Source organism: Manis pentadactyla, chromosome 7 (genome assembly GCF_030020395.1).
Source record: "Manis pentadactyla isolate mManPen7 chromosome 7, mManPen7.hap1, whole genome shotgun sequence".
NCBI classification, from domain to species: Eukaryota; Metazoa; Chordata; class Mammalia; order Pholidota; family Manidae; genus Manis; species Manis pentadactyla.
Window position 1 is genome coordinate 74,172,107 of NC_080025.1, and position 18,092 is coordinate 74,190,198.

An 18,092-nucleotide genomic window follows, 5' to 3' on the forward strand; every position below is an offset into this window, starting at 1 on the left:
AATAGTGTTGGTATTATGTCTTCGTGCCTGACAGTCCTCACAAAGGGCAGTTCTGCCATAAAAGCCTTTACCACTAGGCTCTGGTTCTTGTTATTCAACTTTCTCTCCATAAAAATTATATCTCCCTAGTAACTAGATTGTTTTAGCCATTGTTTTGACTTTTAACAGCCTTGGGAATGGAATCCTGTCAAATGTTTTAAGTTATAGCACTTCAGAATTCTTTCAACAAATATTTATTGAGTATCTATTATTGGCCAGGCACCATTTATTTATAACAAACATTAAAGAACTCCAGTTGATTAATCAAGTGTGATTTTTCTCTTGCAGACACTGGTAAGGGCACTTCAAAGATGTAAATAGGATTCATTCAGGGCTGTTGCTCCTGACAGATAAGCCAGTTCATCTGCTGTTGAATGCCATACAAAAATTGGGTAAGAAGAAAGTTTTTGAGTAAATTTTTTTGTGTTTGTACAGTGGTTTTGTTTTTCAAGTTTTTTAAACACATTTTACAAAAACCGTGGGAGTGAGATTGGACACTTTCCCCGTGATTCTTCTGTGCATGAGTACTTGGAAGTCAGGAAGGTTATGTGATGTGCTTGCTCAGAGGTGCACAGGAATCCAGGAAGTCTGAATCCTACTGTTTTATTTCAACTTGACCTATAGAAGCAAGCAAGAGTGATGGTCAAGCTCCCTTACATTTTCCAAACTATCTATTTTACTAAAATTTGATTCTAATTTAAAGTTGCCTTAAATGAGGAAAGAGCCCCACCAAGCTATTTGCTCAATGGGATCTGCTATTCCATCTAATCTCCTCCATATGTCAGTATATAAATTGACCAAGGTTAAAAAAAACAAAATCTTTCCTCAGTGTTTGGGGATGATGGCATAGGACAATTTACCTGTAGGATTTAAAAAAGTAAACCGTACCTCTGCTTTTTGGTGAGAAAAGTCCAGAAATGACTGTGTTAATGAAGACTTCAAAATAAGTATCCTTGGTTAGAGATAAAACATGAAAAAAAATCAATCCATTCAAAGTTATAATTTTTATAATATTATACATTGTAAAAACAAATGGTCAGATTCTTTATTCACTACAGAAAATTCACAAAATTTAAATATTGACCAAATGTGTATAAGTGCTATATTTGAAGCCATTTTCATAGTAATAATTTCTCACTTTTATCCAGCAGTAATTGTGTATTGTGAAGGAAAAGCCGTCACCCGTCCTGTCTGTTTCAGACTACTGCCATACTTGCAACACTTCTGACACCAGACATGGCGGTAGGGGGTGGGGGTGGGGGTGGTTTTCACACCAAGCAATTCTGTGACACAAGCTATTTGTCCTACAGTTTAACTCAGTTCTGACCTATGTACCCAGAGACAGCATCAGATCCCACAGATGACTGGCTCAGTTCCACAAGACCATCCCTCCCACTTCAGATGCCAATCCTAAGAAATACATTCCCAGGTTATCCACAATTTCTGTTCAGCTTGGCTACAAATTGGAGATTCATTTGACTTTCACCACCTTGGACTCAATTACTTGCTAGAACATCTCACAGAACTCTGGGAAACCCTGATGTTTTCCAGTTTATTAAAAGAAAGATAAGCGTATTAAAAGGATGCAGATGAACATCCAGATGGCAGAAATGCGTAGAGCAAGGGATATGGGAAGGAGCGTGGAGTTTCTATGCCCCGTCCCAGCACTACCCTGCCCCAGCACCTCCACGTGCTCACCAACTAGGAGCTTTCTGAGCCCCATATTTTTGAGATCTTTATGGAGACTTTATCACAAAGGCATGATGGGTCATCAACTCCATTTCCAGCCCCTTTCCTCTCTCTAGAGAACGGGAGGTGAACTGGAGATTCCAAGCTTCTAATCATGGGTTGATCTTTCTGGGGTCCAGCCTCCATCCAGAAGCCACCCAAAGTCATCTTAGTACAAGACACTGTCACCCAGGAAAGTCCAGGGGACTTAGGGGCTGTGTCAGGATCTGGGGTCAAAGACCAAATGTTAGCACAAATGATGCTCCCAATGCTCTTATCACTTTGGACATCACAAGGCTCTGTGCCTAACGAGGAGACCAATATGTATTTTTTCTATTTTCTCACATGCACCAGGAACTAGTATAAGTGGTTTATATGTATTAATTTATCTAATTCTCACACAAGGCTATGAAGTGAGCTCCATATAACGTGATGTGACATGACATAGTGTAATGTAACATAATATACCTTCATCTTACAGGTGAGGAAACTGAGGCACAGAGAGAATGAGCTTCTTGGCCTAAGTCTCATAGCTTTTATAGATTTTAAGAAATAAGGTCAATATGTGAACCTAGGCACTTAAGCACTACGCTCTTTTATCTCATTTAGATAAAATGCTCTCATGTTAAGCATGGGTTCTTAGTCCAGATAGCAGCTTCCTCCATACTTACAAAGGCCCAGAGTGAGTTTGCCAACACCAGGGCCTTAGCAAAGTTTGAAATCTTTCTTTAGCAACTATGACTGCCCTCCCCCCTCCACCCCATTCTTTTGTCGTCACCCACCTTTTCCCTCCTCCCAAGTGTGCCTGCTCAGCCTCCCGGCCTCCTAAGCCCTGACCCCATCCAGTGCAGCCCATCTATCTAACTGACCTGGTCCTTCTTTTTTTAGAAATCTAAACAGCCCCCACTGTTGCCTCAGCTGTTATGAGAAAAGTCCAGCAGTATTTCATGTCTAGAGAGGAACCTATTGATTAGGCCAGAGCACAAAGTCTGGTCAGGATTTGAGGCTGACCAAGAACAATAAGCCCTAAGTTTGTTATCCTTTTGACTTATTCCATCCTAGCCAACAAGCAGAGCAAGGAATACACAAGAAATTAAGGCTGCAGAGGGGTAGCCACCCCCCACCTCCTAGCTCCCTATGTAGTGTATCTGAAATACAGTGGAATTTCCTGGCTTTGGCGAGGAAGCACTGGGTCAGAGGAGCCCACAGACAGGCTTGCCGCCTTTGGCGGGCACCGTAGGGGAAGGGGACACATCATGGCTCAAGGCCCACCCTTTGTGCCTGCTAGGAAATGCTTGTTGCACCACCATTAATTTATTCTATATTCTAACTTGTTGGGCCTTCAGAGGAATTTACCATAAAGCTAATAAAGTTTAAGTTTCAAGACTCCTCACTCCCCAGGTCGCTGTGAGTGGTAGGCATTTTGAAGTTGTAGAGTGTTCTAGGCGGAGAGGGGAAGCCAGGGCACAGAAAGCATACCTGTGTAGGCATTTCTGGTATATTTCCTAGAAGCCTCAGAAGAAAGGGACCTGAATCTCCTAAGCTTCAGTATTTCACTGTGATTCCTTTTCATATTCTAAATAAATAGGTTCTGGACAGCTACATGTAAAAAAATGAAACTGAATGATTGTCTTACACCATACACAGAAATAAACTCAAAAGAGGAATATCATGTGGTTTCACTTATATGTGGAATCTGAAGAAGTAAGCAAACCAACAAACCAGAAATAGACTCATAAACAAAGAGAATGCACAATTGGTTATGCGGGGGTGGGGGCAGATGAAATAGGTGAAGGGGATAAAGAGGTACAAATGTCACATTATCAAATAATTTAGTCACAGGGATGGAAGTATATCATAGGGGATATACCTCATAATATTGTGATATGTTGTGATAGCTTTGTGCAGTGACAGACAGTAAGTATACTTATCATGGTGAACATTTAATAATGTATATAATTGATGAATCACTATGTTGTTCACCCAGAACCAAAATAATATTGCGTATAAATTATATTCCAATAAAAAAGAAAAATAAATAGCCAGTTTCATACCTAATTAGTACTTTTAATTTTGCTTTATATTTTATTTGTGTAGAGGACTCACAAAATTGCTCCAGCAACAGGCCTCACAAAAATCTGGAGCCACACTGGGGCTGGCCTGGTCCTTGTTATCTACGCTGAATTAAAAAGGAACTGAATTTGTTAGGAAGAGATTTGGGAGCTACCAGCCTGTGCTGGATATTCTGCGTGGTCCTCCGGGCCCACTCTCTACCGTTCTCTCTCCCATTCTGTGGCTCAGGAGACTGCCTTCTCCTGGATGCTTCCCTGGCTCCCTGGCCATCTTGTCAGGGTCCAACAGAGGGGCACCAGCAGGAGATGGGAGGACTGGAGCAAGGAGCATCGGTTCCCTGGCTCCCTCCTTGCCTGGCCACTGATTGGTATCAGGGCAGTTTGCATGAGTGTGGGATCCATGCTGTCAGTAGGGCCTTATGGTCAGAAGGCCCTGCACTTGACTTACTGCTTTGCTGACACCATTTTGAATTCTTAATTTTGTCTTTGAACATGTGTTTTGTTAGTGAAGCCTGATACATGAACAGAGGAGATAACTACAGTACATGTCTGCCATTTCTGGTAGCCCCATTTACATCCCCAGTGCCCCCTGATCATAGAATTCCTGTGCATCCAGGATGCTTGAACATTCAGTGTGACTCAAAGCAAGTACAGGGTAAGTATGTCACATCTACGACTGATTAAGCCCCCAAGTGCTTCTCTTTCCATTTGAGCCAAAACTTGCTTCAAACTTAAAAAAAAAGGCAATAGCATTCTAAGAATCATAAACAACCAAGGACTTCTCCTTTCTTACTCATCTTACTTCCTTTTATTAGCCAACCACTTACACTAGAAACGATGCCATAGAAGGAAAGGGAAAGAGGGTAATCCCCGGTCCCTTTTCCCTTCAGTCTCTCTTCCCTCATCAGAAAGGCAAAGGCAGAGAAGGATGGTACAATGTGTAAAAAAGTAAAGTAAAGCAGTTATTAGTGGAAATTTAAAAGTAAAATAAAACAGTTTTGTGCACTGTTACCACTGTTCTGCTAAGAAAAACTACATATGTATGTGTGAACTATGAAATACGAATTGTACAATTTTGGTGATTCTGCATAGAGTTAAATGTATCAAATCACATTACATCAAAAACCGACATTGCACAATATAAATGGTAAAGTTTATGCTAACATTAAACTTTTAACTTTTCCTTTATTTGGAATGGTGTTAAATAGAAAAATTTTTAAACATGACCAGTCAAGAGACAGGAGAGACTGTGGAAGAAAAGCTAAAGCTTTATATTTTGGGACCTTTAACCACATTTTTTTCTTGCTTTTTTCATTTTGCCCTGGGCTTCACAAATTATGGTCTGGGTCTTGCTTGACAGTGGCTCTATTCCTCCACCCAAGGCCACAATTCCTGATGGGTGGCCCTTTCCTACAGCCACAGGTCTGGCTGCCAGGGGCTGGCCCCTCTCCCTTGTGCCTTGAAGCCTGCTGCTGGTAGCTCTTACCTCTGTTGCCAGCCCCGGGGTTGGGGGTGGAGGGCAAAGAGGGAGACTTCACCATCCCTTGTCTTCCTTTAACCCCTGCCGTCCCCTTTGTAAATCACTTTCACTAGTTTCTCTTTTCCATTCCTCCCTTACTTTTATATATTTCACTACAATTTCAAACATTGGCAGGTATAGCAGATGAGCATAATGGACACCAGCGTACCCATTATCCAGCTTCAGTGACACTTCTGTCCCGCCTTCGGAGTGTGTCATTTGTTTCCTGCTGGGATCCTGGCTGATATAGGGTCTTCCTATGCATTTAGACTGTTCAGGGTCACCACACCCCTCTCCTCAGCAGGGAGCAGCAACTTAGCAGCTTGTTTCTGAAAAGAACCAAATGGACCCTATCCCACAGATTTAAAAAGGGGACTTGGCTTTAGACACATTCCCTGCCTTTTCAGTGACACTTGGGTCCCTCACTCCCTTCCAGGCCTCCTAGCTCATCTTAAACCAGGCTTTGTTTATATACAAAGCAAGAGAGAGTGTTCTGGGTGCCATTTAAAATAAGTGAATCACATTAATCAACAGCATTTATTTCCACAGATTAACAAGTGCTTTATCTTTTCACTCATAGGAGAAAAGGAAACACTTGGGAAGAATTTTTTCTTTGTGAGGAGGTCCTCTTTGTGAGAGAATTGATTACATGGCCCTAGATCAGCAACATATTTGTCTTCCACCATTTCATGAAAATAATTTTGTCATTAATGAGGTTTGCTAGTAAAGCACAAAGACCACTTCCACAAGGATAGAGTCATTTGTAATGTGAGACCCTGGTGTTTTTCCTCAGCAAGAAAAGAATCATTCAGATTTAGTCATTTTAGTAGTAGACATAATCAAAGTAGTATTCTCTTCTATAAATAGGTGTTTGGAATTAGACTTTTTTCAATTATGTCCCATCAGGGGTACCATAGAATTGTCTAAATTAATAAGAAGCTAGAGAGGGAAGGAGTGGGGAAGAACTAATATTTACTGGATGCCTTCTTTGTGTTATAAATGCTCTCAGGTTTATTATCAATTTAATCCTCATAGTAACCCTGGGAGATAGATGTTATTATTATAAGTTGCTCCAAGGACAACAGCTATATAATAGTTACAATAGCCACTATTTATGTATTGCCATGCTTGACTCTATGAAAAGCACTTTACATCCACTATGAAATTTAACCCTATGTAGTAAATTGCATTCTGCCCATATTACAGCTGAGGGGGATTAAGCATCTTGGCATAGCCATGTAGGTAATACCTGGCAGAATAAGAATTCCAAGTCAGTCCTGGCTAACTCAATTTTCTGATATTCTCACTATCCGCTGTGGCTCCTAAGGGAGATGGGTACACTGTCACAATTTCTTGTTCCATCTTGAGCTTCTCTCCCCCTTTACCGATATCCATTCAATCATTCTTAGTTAGATCTTTCTCTTTGATAAAGGGCACAAAAGCAAATGTGAGTAGACAGGTCCTTTGTCATCGTATTTCATTGTGCAGTCAGTCTCAACAGTGGGCTGTTCTTTCCTTGATCATTTTCTTGTCTAATATAATTTTCTCCTTTCATTGTCTTCACTTTCACTCAAGTACTCCTAAAATATTTTAATAAGCAATACATTCTTTGCCACATTTTTAAGTTGATGCTTAAAATTTTGTATCATGTTTAGAGTTGCAAATATTTATGTACATTCCAGCACATTATAAGCATTGTAAGTATAACATTAGAAATAGTCACATCACTATTTGATAACCATCTTGTAGAATCTAAATAATATAGCAATTCAGTGACCCATCACACTTTTTTAAATACACAAAGAAGTTCTTCTTCACCTGTAGGAATTTCTCTTTTGTTGTTTTCTTCTTGAAATTATAATTCTATTCCACTTCCTAATGTATTTTATACTTCAAAGTACTTCATGAATGACATACTTCTATTCAACAAAAATGTGTAAATAAATGAGAATAATTTTAAATTTCCTGTGACCATAAGGTTCTAAGTGTTAGAAAATTGTGCATAATCTCTCAAAACAGCATACGTGTATTACAAATATTGATGAATAATTACTAAACATAAGATGTAAACTTTACTGGAATTGCAATTCCCAATGAAGTGGTAAAGTCTTTTTCCCCCATGTATCTAGGAATGAATATAACAGGGTTCAGCATCAATGGTGAATGTGTGATTTGGTCTGTAATAGGCACTGAGAAACTCTTCACCTAAATAAGTAAATAAAAGTGATAGAGTTTTGTTATGGCAACAGTGCTCAATTCTTTTACTTCTTCTCAGGATATAACAAAAATTAATGTAATCTATCATCAAGGTTATTTTTAGGAATCTCTCATCTGAAGACTTGATTAGGTGTCCTTCCTTTTTATGAAAAGCATAGAACTGGAGTTCATCTCACTTGCAAAAGGATTAATTAGCTATCATTAGAGGCATTCCCTTCCCCTTCCTTAAGAACCCTAAAGGTTTTTACAGCCCAGGCAACGTTAGTAGGTTTGGGTGAGTGTGAGGTATGCCTTTCTGTAATCAAGTGATAAACGAAAGGTAATTGCAAAGAGAAGATAGGAAAGAAGAGACAGCCTGATGTCTTGACCACAGGAGCTGTCTTGGGTCAATCCATTTGAGGAAAGCTTATCAGAAAACAGGTTGCCTTGAAAGAAACCATGCCTACTTAAAACCTTTGCTAAGACTTCACATTGCCTCCCCTCCCCCAGTTGAAGACCAGGGTCTCCTGCGTTGTTTTTCCAAGCCTTAGCTCATTTGGCACTTTAGCACCCAGGCACTGCTGATAAACACTGTGGCTAGTCTTTCACATTTGTCCTGTGAAATGGGCCTTTTTTCTTCCCATCTTTAGTACATATTTTCTTAAACTTTAAGCTCTTCTAAAGTTCCCTTAATGCCTTATAAATAAAACAACTATATGGGCACAGATATTTAATTATTCTGGTCAGTCCAATTGGAAAAAAAGAAAAAGAGAAAGAAAGGAGGATGGGAGAGAGGAGGGAGGGACGAAAGATCACAAATATTCTTGAAGACAGAGAAGGGATTTAAATAATAAGAGGTCTCTATAGAGGGGCTCTATACCAGGCTGTAGTTATTCAGACCTATCAGGCTTACATAGGCATTGATTGGTTGCCTTTATTCAACAACTATTCCCTGCTTCCCCCAGCAAGACTACCCCCAGCTCATTCTCAATCATGTGGCTTTGGTTATTTCAATCCCATCTCAGCTTTGTGGGTGCGACCTGGTTGTTGACCTAGGCCAGTGTATCAAATATTCCCAGCTGTAAGAACTGATTAGTTCAAGATAGTATATAATTCAGTCCAAGAGATTTTCCCCATGCTTCTAGGTAGAAAGAAAGCATATAAAAAATTTTAAATATATGTTTTGAGAGATGCAGTGGGCAGAGATGCTTTCTTTGCTGCTGGGTAAGTGGCTCCAGGAGTCTCTGGTAGCCACCTTGCAACCATGAAGGCAGAAGTCTCTTAAACATTGTTTATTTGTGGTACCATTTCTTTTCCATTTTAAGCTTCTCAGAGCTCTTGGCAGAGCCAAGAAATGGAGATAAAGAAACTGGGAACTGGTCCTACTCATTTGATCTAGGATCAACTTCTCCCTGGTGTAGATAAATTCCCAAATGTTTTGTTATGTGAATCAGTGACTTTTTCTTATTGTTTGTTAATTTGTATTGAGTTTCCTGTTACTTGCTACTTAAAATTGGGTAATTAATATAATCACTTCTGTATCAGAACATCTCTACACTTGTTAGTTTTTCTTTTGACATACTAGGAAAGAAAGGATACCATTTCTTAGGAAGATTGAAAAGCCACAGACCTAGATTTTCATTAATTTCTGGAAAGAGATATTGGTGCTTATAGCATCTCTCTTTTCTCTACCTGATTTCAAAAGACATTGAGATGCAGACCAAAAACTCAGCATTCTTACCACCGGAGCTGCTGGAGTCGTGGCTTAGCTGTATCATTGCAGTGGGTCTCCTAGTACTTCAGGCCTGAGCTGGGCGATGTATTCAGCCATAGGAAGTGCTGAACCAGAACAGGCTTGTTCTTGTGAAACTCCTGACAAGGGTGTGCAGACAGTACACTCAACAGACAGGCTGACTTCCAAGAGAAGGGAGAAAAGAGAGGTACGGCTACAGCATCCAGGCTCTAAACCTGGCCAGCCTGTCACTCCTCTTATCTGGAATGAGACAAGTGGGATTCAAGAAAGCAAATAGATGAAAAAGTTGAATTAAAATAGTGGCAAGTATACTAGGAAGGAAACAAACAAGGTCTTGTGGGAAAAAAATGGGTGAGGTTGCTTTAAAAGGGGTAATCTAGCAAGGCTCTGTGAGATTATATTTAAAGTGCAACTTGAAGGATGGAAAGGAGGTTGGAGTGGGAGAGCATTCCAGGTAGAAAGATCAGCAGGTGCAAAGGCCCCAAGGTGGGGAAGAGTGGGGACTGTGGGGCTGGCACAAGATGAAGCTGGAGAGTTAGGCAAGGGCTGAACTGTGCAGAGCTGTGGGGGGTGGTCAGGTGTTTGGATGACATTCCAAGTGCAATGGAAAATTGTCAGGCGATTGAACGATTTAAACAGCAGAGTGACGTGAATGAACTTGTAGTTTAAAAAGATTCCTTTGGCTGATCTGCGCAGGTACAAAAGCAGAGACAGGAAGCTCAATTGGGAGGATATAGCAGTAGTCCAGCTGAGAGGTAATGATGCCCTGTTCTAGAATAGCAGCGAGGAAGATAAGCAGGTGAGGGATTTAGACATGTTTTGGAGCTAGGCTAGGCACAGTCTGCTGATGGATTAAATATTATTAAATATGGGAAGTATGGGAAATCTTGATTTTTGGTTAAAGCAATAAGATAACATTTTATTTCTTCCTCATTTCCTTGCTTCCTTCTTTCTCTTTTCCTTTTCCATGTCTTCCTCTTATTATTACCTGTATTCCTTTTAGTATGAGAAGAATATATCAATATTTCAATTGCAGACATGAAAAGTTTGAGATACATAGTTGAGATTCAACTATATGAATATATGAATCTGGAATTTATGTTTGGGATATACATTTGGGAATGATCAGCAATTAGATGGCACTTAAAGCCATAAGAATGATTGAGAGCAGCTAGAGAGAGTAAATAACAGGGTGAGGCCAAGGAATCAGAGGTTCCTGAACATTTAAAGCTCTGATGGAAACAAAGAAGCTACAAAGAAGATTAAGAATGAGTGGACAATTGGATACGTGGGAAACAAGAGTATGGCATCATGGACTTCAAGAAAAGAGTATTTCAAACAGAGTGTGGCCAATTCTCACATGTGCCTTGGGAGCACTGTAAGATGCGGACAGGGAGGCCTTCTGAATTTGGTCCATGGAGGTCTTTAGTTTGCCTCTGACAGGAGCAATTTCAATGGGGAAAGAAACCTAATTGCAGTGTGCTGAAGAACGAGTGGGAGTGAAGAAATGGAAGTGCAGATACAGGCAACCCTTTTGAAAGATTTTGCTGTGAATGGGAGTAGAGAAGCTATCAAGGGAAGGGAGGGTATGTATGTGTGTGTGTTTAAAGATGGGAGATTTTAAAGCTGTTTGTTTGCTACAGAGATGATCCAGTAGGGCAGGAGACAGTGACATCCAGGAAGGAGGGTTAGGAAAAGCAGTGGGATCCATGAGAAGGAGGCTGAATCCAGAGCACAAGGGTAGACACTAAAAATTGAGAGCAAAGTTATCTACCCAAGAGGAGAGAAAAAGGAGGTGGGAGCAGAAGAGAACAGGCAAAGGTCGGGGAGGGTCCATCTGATGCTTCTGTTTTCTTACTGGTATTCAAAACCTAGGATAGAGTGATATATAGTTATCCCGATAATTCCAATGCTTTGTGATATTTTTAATGCTGCCATATGTAAATGGAAATCAAAATCTGATTTAATTTATAGCACTGTGAGACTTCCCATAGATATAAATCTACAAAGAAAAACAATTTTGTTTGGCTAAAGCTTGTGTGCACATTTTTTCACTCTAAGTACATTCTAATCAACCGTATTTAGAGCTAAATATAAGAGAAGCAAGAGTGTTGTATAATTACAATTATAGATATAATTACTGATATTTGGAATATGCATGCTAGACCAGATAATTAGAACTTCATGTTAAATAGGCTGAAGTCCAAATCCATGCACAGAGAGAAATTTCCATGGCTAGAGAACTGCATTCTTAACCTGAGCCAGGTATTTCAAAAACAGGCTGTTTTGGTCCTAAGGGAGCACAGGGAGGGAGGGGGTGAGTGGGTGAGGAGAGAAACATTTCCGAAGACTTGGTGCAAACAAATCACCACTGCTGGAAAAACAACACAAAACCATGACCAAGTCGGTAACATGATCTTTGGCCTATAAAGAACAGTACATTTTTTGACTGACTACCATCCTCAATAATTTATCTTGTTGCTACATAATGTGTTTCCTTCAGGAAACTCGAAGAGCCCTACACAAGTTATTTCATTTGTCTTCACAGCATTCTGAAGCTGAGAGCAGAAGGGAAGTTGTCTAGACCAGCGCTGTCCAGTAGAAATATAATGCGAGCCTCCTATGTAATTTAAAATTTTCTACAAGTTTCCTTTCTTTAAAAAGTAAAAAGGAAATAGGTGAAATTAATTTGAATATTGTGTTTTATTTAACCAAATATATCTAGAATATTATCATATTATCATTTTAATATGTAATGGGCATAAAAATTATTCATGAGATGTATTCCATTTTTTTAATTGGTTCTAAGTCTTTGAAATCTGGTGTGCAGTTAACACTTAGAGCATATCTCAATTTGGACCAGCTACACTTCAAGAGCTCAGTAGCCACATGGCATCTCAATTCTAGAGAATAATGGAAAGGGCGATGGGCACAGAATCCAAAATCTAGGGTCTATCGTGAGCTAACATAATGTGAGTCAGTTTGTTATCGTCCTTTCAAAATCCTCCCAGGACTTCCCATCACTCCTAGAACAACAGCTAAACTCTTACCTGTGAGGCTGAACATGATGCACCCCCCTGACCATCTTTGTGGCCTAAATTTTCCCTCTGCTCATTGTGAATGCATCCCCCCCACCCCACCCCTACCTCAGGATTGTGGCACTTCCTCCTCTTTCAGCCCAAAATGCATCTTCTCATGACTCAATCCCCGAATTCACTCAGGTTTTTGCTGAAATGCCACCTCAGGAAGGCCCATGATCTAACAGAGCTCTCCTCCCTAGCCATTCTCCAGCTACTTACCCTCCTCTCATTGTGCTCATTACACTAAGTACTGAAAAGTGTACATGCATTAAATTTGTTTACCATCTTCTCCACTAGAAGATAAGTTTTATGAAGTCAGGGGCAATGCTCTGGATGCCGTTAGAACACCAGCACCTGGAATAGAGCCTGGCATACAGCAGGCTTGTTGATTGGATGAGAGAATAGTGTTATTTATGGCAGATCGTTTATAGTGCACAGTGCAATGCTTAAAGAGTGTACTCTCTGGAATCAGACTCCAGGCTTGAGATCAAATCCGGCCTGTCTGCTTACTATCTCTATTGCTTTGAGTAATTGCTTAACTTCTTTAAATTTCAGGTTTCTCACCCAAAAAATGGGGATGTTAATAATAGCACCTGTGTCACAGAGATGGTGTTTTAAAGAGTCAATGAGATAAAGTATGTAAAGTACCTAATATAGTTTCTGGTCCCCAAAACACTCAAGAACAGTTCCTACTATTATTTTTTAAACAGAGATTAAAAGGAGTGCCTTGGCTCACTTGCACTCCACCTCCCCCACAGCTCACAGCCGTGGCTCTCGTCAAGGTGACCAACACACGGGGGGGCTTTGCCTCCCAGTGCACGTGTTCCCTTGTTCCCGTTCCTATCGCAGCCATCCTTTCAGCCCCACTGGATACTGTTGGCCATTTTCCTCCCTGACTTCCATGGTATATAGGCCTTCCTACTACCTCTCTACCTACTCCCTGTCACTCTCCTTTGTTGAATCCCCTTCCACTTCCCTGGCTAATAGTCCTTCAAGGTCTCCCTTCCTTGCTGGTTATTCTATGCTCACTCCCTGAGCAATCGCACCCACTCCCAGGATTTCAATTGTCATTCCTATGCTGCTGATTGCAAATCTACAGCTCTGGTCTGGCTCTCTCTCCTAAGCCCCAGGTCCGAATCTGCAATGGACTTGTGGCCATTCTGCTTGGATATCCAATACAAATCATTCCATTTCTCACCTCTCGTCCAGGTTTCCTACCTTAATGAATGACAGCCCATCGACCTGTTATCCAAAACAGAAAATACAGTCTGCCTTAAGTCCTCCCTTTTCCATCTCACAATCCAGTTGATCACAAGGTGCTCACAAATCCTTCTACCTATTCCTGTCACCATAGCTGAATTGGGCCAAAATCATGTCCTGTCTGGGTTGCAGGCTAGACTAACTAGCTTCCTAGTAGACACTCCTGTGTCCATTCTTTCTCCTAATTCTTCTTCATAAAAACACTAGAATAATCTTAACAAAATGCAAATCTGATCTTACTATCATGCTCAGAACCTCACTGAGTAGAGTTCTAAGGGGATGGGTAACTCCTGAAATGCCTTTAAGAAAAAGTCAAATTTGGGGGTAGTTTAATTATATATGAAAGTTACACATGCACACTTGTTGCAAATGAACAAAAGCAGCAAACAACATCACTGTCCATCTCCCACGTCACTGTCCATTATGCCTTATGCTTTGGCTCCCTGGGGCAACTACTATCAACTATTCACCTGATTCCTTCAGAATTATCACAGTGTTTCTACAGAACATGTTTATATTGCTGTTTAACTTTTTTCAGTGACTTCCAACTCTTGAAGATGAAGATTCAACAATTTCACCAAACCCTATGATATCCATCATATATGCACACACGTCCCATTCCTTGTCTTCTCAACATGGCCATAACTTAACTACATTGCATTCAATATTTGCATTGACATGACTGTGTAAATGTTATTCCCATCTGAGCCATAGAGCTCAGCTATGCTATGAATATTTTTCTTTTCTTGTACAATTTTTTCCTTGAGTTAATAACTGTCTTTTTCCCCTTCTAGCTTGGTTTTTGTAATAAAGAGGCTCAACTCCGTTTTTGATGTTTGTTGACATCTTTCGGTCTCCATCCCTCTCTCCTATTTCCCCCACATCTGGGCAACCAAGATGTGAAGATCTGTGTATAACAGTCAGTGAGAATTTCAAATAGTGCAGACACTAGCCCATACTAAGGGAATTCCCCACTATGTGGACCCTGTCCTTTAACCACAGTGAAAGCCTTTTGCTCATTTTCTTGTCAGACCCTAGGATGAACCCTGTTCCTGCCAGAAACCCCCAGCTTAGTGTTAGTAACTAAATATGGCTTATTTGTATTTACTGCTGGGTGCATTGTATCATGTGTCTGAGCATTCAAGTAAATTCCTGAATGGGTGATCACTCCCACCTCTGGGCAGACTGATCTATGTACTCACCATTAATACACCCCAAGCTGTCCCCACCCCCAGTTTTGTGAATCTTCCTTCAACGTGCTTTAAACACCATTCTATCCACATCATTTTTTAAAAGCTATTTCTCCTAGGGCCTCTGTTCTGCTCAGGTACACCAGACTGTTGACCTTTAGGTTTCCTTCAGAGCTGTGGTCTTAGATTTTTCTCTTCACCATCATCCTGCCTTTGTCCTCTATCACATCTCCGTTTCCTGGATTCCATTTTCTTTTTTCTTATTTTGGTTGAAAAAACCCTCTGACAGCTTCATCAGAAATGTACCCATCAGGTAGTGTTTTTGACCTTTCATGTCTAAACAATCTATGTCCTACCCTCCCACTTAATTACTAATTTGGCTGGGGAGCTCTATATTGAAATCATTTCCTTCTATTATTTCTAGCATTCAGTGTGGCTATTGAGAAGTCTGAAGACATTCTGATACCTGATTCTTTTTAAAATCCTGTTTCTGTTTTGTAAAGATTTTTAGACTATTCTCCTTGTCCACAGGGTTCTGCAGTTTCACAGTGATGTGTCTCAGTGCAGGGTTATTTTCATCCATTGTCTTGGGAGCTCAATAAGCTCTTTCAATTTGGAAAGTTACGTCCTTTCGTTCCAGGAAATTTTCTTGAATTGTGTCTTTGATAATTTCTCTTTCTGTAACTCCTGTTATCCAGATATTGAACTTCCTAAACTAGTCCATAACTTTGTCATCTTTTTATCTCTTCTTCTATTTCCATCTTTTTATTTTACTTCCTGGGACATTCTCTCAACTTCATGTTTTAAACCTTCACTTGATGTTTTCTTTATATTCTGATGATGTTTTTAACATTTGAGAGTTTGTTTTTGCCTCTGGCTGCTACTTCTAAGAACATTTATAGCATATAGTTCTTGCTTAATGACTGCAGTATCTTATAATAGTTCAGTCTTTGAATCTTTGATGATATTAATAACAGGTATCTTTCTCCTGCAGTCTTTATTTCTTCCTAGTTGTCTTTCTATGTTTTTTTTTTTTCTCTGTCTTTCTGATTAGACTATTTCATCAGCTGTCTGGAGATCCTTGGCTGTCTGCCCATAGCAAGGAGAGGGGCATGAAAAAGTTTTGGGCAAACTCAATTTGCATGGTTAGGCCTGTCAACTGTGGGCTTCATTTGTGGGTAATCTGATGGTCAGAAGTAGGAGGAGAAAGTGAGGAAAGAAGGCTACGTGTCTTGATATTCAGTTAAAAACTTTCAATAGGTTGTCTCTCAGTCTTGGTTTAGGATTTAGCTTTCTTGGGACTGACTAGTCAGTTACAACTCAACCATAAGTTTTCCATCTCCCAAACTGTGTGGATGATGTTTCTTCTTTCATGATCTATTTACATATGGACTTACGCATTTAAAAAATCCATTCATTATAAGTTTAGTGGGTTTCCAGGAGAAACAGCAACTATCATGAATGTTGTCTGATGTTTCTAATAGGAACTAAAGCATCCTTAGCCTTTTCTATATGATTATTAAAGTATCTACCTTTTGGCCCTTGCGAATTCACCAGCCTTATCTCATGTCCATTTTACATTTTGACCACTTTTCAGTTTCTTGAATGCACCATGTTCTTTCTTTGGCATCTGGCCCCCACAGGGGCTGAGCCCTCTGCTTAGAACTCCTATGACATTTCTGACCCTCAGATAATGGTGAAATCTCCCTGCTGTATGGTAGTGATCCAGTCCTTCCCCTATTTTAAAATGAGTCACCTTTTATTTTCCCTCACTAGTCTGTGAGCTCTAGGAAGGCAGGGGCTGTCACCATGCTCCACCTCCTTCACTGTGGCATAACCGACTCTTAGTACTGTGCCTAGGACATAGTAGGTGCTCAAAATGCATTTGATGAATAAATAAATGGAGATGAGTGAAATTATTGATTATGATATGAAAACAGAGATAGTACTGAAAACTGATTCTTTTAATCCTTTCTCTTCCACTATATTGGCCTATCCATGTTTTCTTGGTTTGTAGCTAGAAGAAATCAAATAAGCTTAATTAGGAAAAGGAGATTAAGTTTGTAGGTGCATAGGACCAGGATTGTTGTCTATCTCTAGTTTATAGTTGAGGAGGCAGAAGATTGGTGATACTAAACAGGTCATGAGAGAAGGTTCTAGAACTGAGAATATCTTCTGGCCCCTAACCCATTTCCTGCTTAACTGTTTGAAACACACCTAGGATGTTTCCTCTCCAACCTTATTGTCTTTTGTACTCTGGGTATTTCTATGTCACCCTCTGTATCTGACTTTCATCAAATAACTACAATTGAGTCTGTTATTTAAGGGACTGTATCAGTGATTCTCACTTGGTGGGGGTTGTAAAAGAATCATCTCGGAGGCTTTTTCAATCTACTGTGCCTTTCTTCCTTCTGCCCCCTCCAGTCTCTGGCTAGGGTATTCTAGAGCAGTCCTTTGAAAATGCTCCCCAAGTGCTATAGACTGAATATTTTGTGTTCCTCCCAAATTCATATCTTGAAACCAAATCCTCAATGTGATGGTATTTGGAGGGTCTATGAGACATAATTATGTGATGAGTGTGAAGCTCTCATGAATGGGATTAGTGCCCTTGTAAAAGCTGCCCCAGAAAGCTCCCTTGCTTTTCTGCCTTGTGAGGACACACTGAGCAGATGGCCATCTCCAACCTGGAAGTGGGTTCTCACCAGAACAAACCCATGCTGGCACCCTAATCTTAGACTTTCCAGCCTCCAGAACTGTAAGAAAATAAATTTCTGTTTATAAGCCACCCAGTGTATGGTATTCTGTTATACCTAAACAATCTAAGTGTATGGTATTCTGTTAGCCTAGTCTAAGACGCTAAGTAATTTTGATATGACTCATCCTTTATAGGTAAGGAATGTTGGATTAAATATTAGCTGTGACCACACTCCATTTTATGAATCCATCACTGACTCATGCCACAATGGTTCAACAAGTGATTGTTTTAGACACTTCATTTACAAAAACTAAGCCAAGTAGAAAGGAGCCTCTTTTTCAAAATCACTTGTATATCTTTAATACTACACTTTAAATTTCCATAAGGCACAAAAAAGAAAAAGACAGCCCTGGAATTTAGGAGCTTTGATCCAACCATTAACCTATCTGAGTTTGACCAGTTCCTTGAACTTTCTCTGCTTCAGAATAGTTACTTTATGTACAGTAAAGACAACCATAATTATACTTGAAGAATATCAAAAGAAAAAGTGCCATACATCA

General features: G+C 40.1%; 1 protein-coding gene across 1 annotated transcript in view; it reads left to right on the forward strand.

The window, feature by feature from the left end:
* The first annotated feature begins 348 nt into the window (after nucleotides 1-348).
* Nucleotides 349-18,092, forward strand: part of CDK14 (cyclin dependent kinase 14) — a 701,998-nt gene continuing 684,254 nt past the window's right edge. Inside the window, exon 1 of the mRNA XM_057504492.1 lies at nucleotides 349-431. The gene's annotated coding sequence lies outside the window, so the exon portion shown is untranslated. The remainder of the gene's footprint in view (nucleotides 432-18,092) is intronic.